We start from the raw sequence: 7,861 nt of genomic DNA on the forward strand, positions 1-7,861 counted from the left end.
CGAGGAGACGATGGCGGTGGCAGGCAGTTGATTGCAGCTGCTGACCAAAGGGAGGAGCGGTGGTGGCGGCAGCGGAGAAAGGGGGAAGATGGGGAAGAAGTAGGGGCGGTGCCGGAATGGGTTAGGGTTTTAGGAAAATTGGGAAAAAAATGGGGGAGATGAGGAAGAAGGGGTCTGGTTAATGGTTTAACCAGACCCCTTCTCCCGACGCCTATTTTTAATCGTCAGGAGTTCCCCAAGCCTTTACGTCGTCGGGAGAGACGGTCTCTCCCGATGCTCTATTTAGGCGTCGGGAGAACTCATTTTTCTTCTAGTGTTACAAACTACAGGACCCAACGAGAGTTTAGGGCATCATCCCCAACAATCTCCCACTTATCCTAAAGCGAGTGGAGTGTACAAACAACTAGTACAAAACAATAAACTAGGGCTCTAAGGCCCAGTACAAAAATATCTCCCACTTGCCCTAGTCTAGCCGCGGGCGGTCCCGTAGACTCATGTTCTGAAGGTGACCCTCAAAAACTGTAGCCGTGAGTATTGGGGATGATGCCCTAAACTCTCGTATCCTATAGTTTGTAATCACAATTTTATAGGAACGCTTGTGATGTATAATTATGATATTTTCTTCACTGCTTGTTTTGAACATTGGATGTTTTATTTGCTTTACCATAAACCAGTAAACTAAAATCCCTGGTTGTCATTATATGACTTCAGCATGTATGTGATCACATACAAGTGGATCATGTCTTAAGTGATAACCAAAATGGTCTGTAGTATATGGATATAGGAGGGAAACCTTATCCTGGTAACGTTACGGATGCGGCCCACTTTGTGGAATAGTTACAAGTGTTGTGACTTGCTACAGATGGTCTAATCTTGATCATTCATGTGGGAACGTGCGAGCGGGGGCGTCCTATACAAAGAGTTTGTATAAGATCAAACCACGAAGTGTTAACGTCTCGTTATATAACATCGTTCATGACAGAGACTTCACTTTACTAGGATGACCATAGGTAACATGACCTCAATCCTGAGTGAGTGGGGAAGTCCTGCCTTTGAAGGCATGGTGCACGGTAGATTGGAAGTCAATTTCACTCGATAGCCAAAATCCCGTGGACGCGTTATGCGATGCATGTTCCTAAGATATGCGTTGATAGTCTTGCGTCGATGGTCATGCGTTGGAATGATATTGCGTTAATGAATGTATGCGATGACCATGCGTCCTGCCACAAGTTTTCTTGCGCTCACGCCAAGTATAACATGAACGCAAGTTTCTTGAGTAATCCGAGGTTGAACACAGGGACTTGTAGCTATGTGTTTGCGGCGGTTGTGCATGCAGCGGTTGAATAAAAGAATGGAGGGGATGTTGCTACGTTAATCCTACTTCTACTCCTATCTAACAGACAACGCAATGAGAATATGCATGAAAGGTAGAGATGCGACAAACCTTGACAAGAAATAAATGTGTGGGAAAATAGATATAATGCGGAGATGATTTCATTGCAACCCTTGAGAGTGACCGCAAGGGCAACCTTAGTCATTGTCAGACTATGCGATCATGTTACAACCATACACGGCAAGTCATTTTCCAATGGAAATGTGGTGCTCCTAATTCTAGGACACATGTGTTGAATGCAAAATGTCCATAGAGCTTATTCCTAAGTCTCTGCACTTGTCCTATGCGATGATGAAAAATGCATGAAAGCAAGGTGACCGCATACAATCGTATCCTATCTCTAGGATGCATGCGATGCGTTAATAACAAATAGTGCTCATTCCTAAACGCCTATCTCTTGTATTATGTGTTCTAATCTGACTCTCCCGAGCTTAGATTCTGACCTGACCTTCCCAAGCCTAGATCTTGTCCTTAGACTACCCTCTCGAGTATCCCTAATGGACGAATGAAGCATACATAATACAAGACAATCGCATAAACTTCGCTGACCTAAGATTGTTACTATCCTTAGTAACAATGCATACCTTGCTTAATGCGTCCAACCACTTACCCTCTCGAACAGTTGATTGTTGCTGACTTCACTCATAGACAAGTAATGCGTTAGCCCATAGACAGGCATTGCATCAGCTTCACACTAAGCAAATAAGATTACTCACATACTCGCGCAATGCATACCTCTCGAAGGGTTACTACATGCTTCATATTCCTAATCCACATGACTAAATATGCAATACCCAAGCACTCCCACTAAGTGTTGCAATGAAAGTAAAGATGCTAAGCAAGAAGATGGAGATGGAGTCGAAGGAATAGAGAAATGCATTGAAAACACATTGTATTAATTTCTTAATTCAAAATGTCATACAATACAATGTAAGAAAAGAAAGAAAAAAGAAATGACCGGCTGAAAGCAAAACTTTGCTTCCAGCAGATGTGCGTCAAGGCTACCGGTGGTGCCATGGATGGGTGGAGGAGCTGACTTTCTCGAGATCTAGCTTCGGTCGAAGGCTCCGATCATCACTCAGAATGGATGAAGGAGGTGAAGAACTCTCAGCCATCTTCTCATGTAGTTTGTCTGGATCGTGGGGAAAATTCCCGGTTGAGGGATAATCTCCGAATAACTTGAATTTCAGCTCATCGACCTCTATTTATAGAGTTTGGGTCACCGACAGCATTAATTGGACTGCGCTGAGTCTAACATTCGACGCGTTAGTCCTTTCTGAACCTCTGCCACCAATGGTGCGATAGGTGAAATGTTTAGCATCAGCTTTGGATTTTCTCGAGGTAGATGCGTTGATGCGTTTATTCCACCTACCTTGCGTTGATCCCATTAGTTTGCATTGTCGCGTAGCCGCAATCATTCAATGGCCGCATTCGCTTAATACCGCAACTCTACATGATGACCGCAATCGCTTGATGAGCGCAACTTCCATGCGATGGACGCATATGGATGATTACTGCAACATCCATGCGTTGATCGACGCGTTTGGATTTGCGATGGAGTGTTTCTCCACATGCGGTCGTCTATGTGGTGGTCCGGTTTCCGCTTTGCGTTCATTTCCTGCATTGGCAACAAAAATAGAACATTGAACGCATAATTAACACAACGTAATGGGTTAGCTGAGATTCGACATGCTGATCGACGCAAACTCTTTTTCTCGTGAATTCCTAACATGATTGCGCATATTCTGCCTAACAATCTTCATAATTCTAAGTAAAAGAACTAAGATAGCATGCATTTCTGCATGTCATCAGGGCGGTCCTTTGATTTGCATGGGTGCGAGTGGCTAGGTCGCCGACTCAAACCTACCACTTTGGGGATTCATCTGATTTGGGAGCTGGGAACTTAGCTACACGAGATGAAATTCACTCCTTCCCCGAAGCAGGGGTAAATAGATAAATTTCCCCCTTAAGAACTGATCCTGGGCTTGAACGATATGGTGCCACACATCTTCTCATGGCCCGAGAGGTGTCCACACATAGTAGGACTATGTTGTATTGTTCATTAGAGGGATCAATGGTACTTAAAGAGTTAGATATAACTATAGGGGCAAAATGGTAAATTAGCTCAACTATACTTACGAGCATCTATGAAGGATTATTGTACTGTTGATTGATTATATCCAATGGACACAGAAATATATCTGTGGTAAAGAGAGTTCAGTTGTCGGTCTTTAATTAGTAGAATGCCTGGTAGTTAACAGATGGTGGATCTCGTGGTTAAAGAGTTTAGTCAGCTATTCACGTACCGTTGGAGCTTCGATCCATAGGTCCATAAGGTACCCTTGTTTCCTTAATGGATTCAAGTTAAGAATCAGTTTTTGGGTCAGTTTGAAATGTTCAAATTGAAAAATGTGAGTTTGATATGATTGACTTTATGTATGAGATATATTAATTGGAAGGAAATGGATATAAATATGATTTATATCTAGTGGATGAGAAAACACTATGATTTATATATGATATTAAACTATAGGTATATATAATATGATTATATCTATTATTATTTATTGGACAATTATAGGATAATTGGCCGTCGTTTTCTCCGTAATCGTGCGTTAGTGGGAAGTTCCAATCAATTTTCGTAACTGAAGAAGCTTTTCATTTTGCAAGAGAATCATAGAATTCGTTCAAGTGAAGTGTGCTGCCTATCACTTAGTAAAATCAGAAACTATACGATAGCTTGAATTTACTACACGATCGCATATAAGCGCACGCCATCTTCTAAACGATCGTATAGACAATCGCTGCCTATTTCCTACACGATCGTGTACTTCACCTAAATGATCAAGCATTTTGTCTATACGATGAACTAAGCCTTCTTCCACTTGCTTGATGTTGTATACGATCTTCATTTCTCCTTCCCTCTACCAAATCCCAACAAAGCCCACGCTTTGAATTCTCACACTGAGAATACTGAGGGTTTCAAGTGGTGGTGTCGTCCCCATCCTTCTGTACATGTGGAGGCCATTCGTGGTAGACGACCAATGGTGTTGCTGAACGATTAGCTTGACATTCCAGCGAGAGCGAGAGGAGCCTATTCCCTTCGAGAGAGCGAGATTTTTCTATGAAGAAAGGTTCTTCGACTGGTAAGTTTTCTTGTTTTCTTGTTATTTAATCTTATAGCATGTCGGTAATTTACAGTATGACGCATATCTGTATGTTTGAATGTAAATGTGGTAATTCTGTCAAAATGTCTGTGGAAAGATCCGCTTCCGCTCAGAGGTACTCTTGTATAAGAGTTCCTTCAGTGAGAGCCTTCTTAAACAGGTCAGCAATGTTCTGCTTCGAAGCGATCTTCGTGACTATCACGTCCCCTTGATGCACTATCTTGCAGATGAGATGATACTTCCGCTCTATATGTCTGTCGCGCTTGTGACTCCTGGGCTTTCTAGAGTTCGTCACAACATCACTATTGTCACAATATAGGGTGATGGGCCCAGACATGTCTGGAACAACTTCCAGACCTGTCAGAAACTTCCTGAGACAAATAGCCTCCTTAGTAGCTTCACAAGCCGTTACGTACTTGGCCTCCATCGTGGAGTCGGCGATGCACCCCTACTTAGTGCTTCGCCACATTACTGATCCTCCGTTAAGAGTAAAAACTGACCTGAAGTGGACTTCTGAGAGTCTTTATCAGTCTGAAAGTTAGAATTCGTGTATCCAGTAAGGATTAAATCCCTAGTTTCATACACAAGCATATAGTCCCTCGTTCTCCGTAAATACTTGAGGATGCTCTTAACTGCGGTCCAGTGACCCTAGCATAGGTTAGACTGATACCTACTGACTATTCCCACAGCATAGCAGATGTCTGGTCTTGTATAGAGCATCACATACATCAAACTGCCAATGATAGATGCATATGGGACCCATCTCATCTCCTCAACCTCTTGAGGCATCTTAGGACACATTTCCTTAGACAAAGTAACTCCATGCCTGAACGATAGTAAGCCCTTTTTGGAGTTCTGCATCGAGTACTTAAGCAACATCTTGTCAATGTACGATGCCTGAGACAACCCTAGCACTTTGTTCTTACAATCCCGAAAGATCTGTATACCAAGAACAAACTGAGCCTCTCCTGAATCTTTCATTTGGAATTGGGTTGCTAGCCAATTCTTAACTGCAGTCAGTAGTCCTACATCATTCCTAATGAGTAGGATATCGTCTACATATAACACTAGGAAAACTACTGAATTGTCGATGATCTTCTTGTAGACACAAGGCTTATCAACATTTTGGTTAAAGCTATACGTTTTGATCGCAATATCAAACCGAATGTTCCAAGATCAAGGCACCTGTTTCAACCCATAAATGGACTGATTCAGTTTGCAAACTTTTTGCTCTTGACCTTGAGCAATGAATCCCTCGGGCTGCACCATATACATGGTCTCCTCAAGATTGCCATTCAGAAAGACAGTCTTGATGTCATTTTCCAAATCTCATAATCATAATAAGCGATAATGGACAGGAGGATTCAGATCGACTTCAACATGGCAATAGACGAGAAAGTCTTCTCATAGTCGACTTCCTCCACCTGGGTATCCTTTGTCACAAGTCGAGTCTTGAAGGTTTGCACCTTCCTATCCACACCCTGTTTCCTCTTGTAGATCCATTTACAACCTATAGGTCTTACCCTATCAGGCTGATCTACAAGATCCTATACTGAGCTGAAGTACATCGACTCCATCTCGAGATCCATGGCTTTGACCCATTCATCCCCGTCTATATCCTCCATTGCCTTCTGATAAGACTACGGATCCCCAACGTCGCCATTGACTACTATGGCCAGAATTTCTGTGAAACCCATATAGCGAATAGGTGGGTTCGCAACCCTCCCACTGCATCGAGGTTTCCTCAAATCTTGAGGTGGAACCGACCTAACAGATGAACTATCATCAACAACTCTTTTTGATGAAGCAAACCCTTCAACAACTCTTGTTGAAGTTTCAGTAGTTTCGTTGGAAAGCTCACGTAACACGATCTCACTACATGGACTGTGCTCCTTAATATGATCCTCCTCCAAGAAGGTATTGTTCGTGGAAACCAATGCTCTATTTTTCGTTGGATCATAAAAGTAATCCCCTCGTGTACCTTTGGGGTAGCCTACAAAGAGGCATAACCTAGACTACGGTTCCAATTTCTTTGGATTAGCCTCAAGCACATGTGTTGGGCAACCCCATATGCGAAAGTGGCGTAAACTAGCTTTACGCCTGTTCCACAACTCCAGAGGTTTTCTCGTAACACTCTTGGAAGGAACACGGTTAAGTATATACACTGCAATCTCCACTGCAAAACCCTAAAACAAGTTTGGTAAGGAAATGTAACTCATCATCGACCGAACCATGTCCAACAAGGTTCTGTTTATCCTCTCCGCTACACCATTCTGTTGAGGTGTACCCAGTGCAGAGAGTTGAGAAACGACTCCATGTTCTATCAAATAATCCTGGAACCCCGAATCTAAAAAATTTCCACCTCGATCTGATTGAAGTGTCTTAATCCATCTATCTAATGCATTTTCAACTTCAGTCTTGAACTCTTTGAACTTTTCAAGGGATTCAGACTTCCGTTGTATCAAATAAACATACCCATACCTAGAGTATCATCAGTAAAGATGATGAAATACTCATAGCCTCCCCTGGCTCGCCCATTCATCAGACCACAAAGATCAGAATGTACTAACTCTAGAGGCTCTTTGGCTCGATAACCTTTTTCAGTAAAAGGTCTTTTAGTCATCTTACCCTCAGGGCAAGATTCGCACACCGGTAAAGAATCCTCTAACTCACTTAGAAATCCATTCTTCATAACCTCTCAATCCTATTAAGATTGATGTGCCCTAATCGAAGGTGGCAAAGTTGGGAGTTTTCCTTTGGAGAAACCCGTTGACGTTTATTTTGAGTTACGGTAGTTTTAAACATCTCTATGTTATGGAAGTAACTCATTGCTAACGGCCTTAGCATATACAAGTTATTTTATAGTTTTGTTGTACATATCTCAACTCCATCTTTATAAATAAACACTTTATCCACATTAAATTCAAGAGTATATTTACCCTACAACAAGCACTTTACAGAAATTAAGTTTCTTTTCAACTCAGGAACTATAAATACATAATGTAAAACAAGAAATTTCTTCTGTAAAGTCAATTGGATCCCTTCCACTGACACAACTGAGATGACGTGCCCAGTGCCTACTCGCATCATCATCTCACCAACCTTCAGCTGCCGTCAGGATCTAATCCTCTGAAAAAGAAAAACAAACATGATTAGTGGTGCCCGAATCAATAATCTAGGTAGAATCATCATTCTCCACTAAGCAAGTTTCCAAAACTAATAAATCATATTTACCTTGTTTTGATTTAGCCTTGGCCGCCTTCTTCTCCTTAAGCCAACGAGGATAATTCCTCTTCCAGTG

Source organism: Benincasa hispida, chromosome 3 (genome assembly GCF_009727055.1).
Source record: "Benincasa hispida cultivar B227 chromosome 3, ASM972705v1, whole genome shotgun sequence".
Classification (NCBI taxonomy): domain Eukaryota; kingdom Viridiplantae; phylum Streptophyta; class Magnoliopsida; order Cucurbitales; family Cucurbitaceae; genus Benincasa; species Benincasa hispida.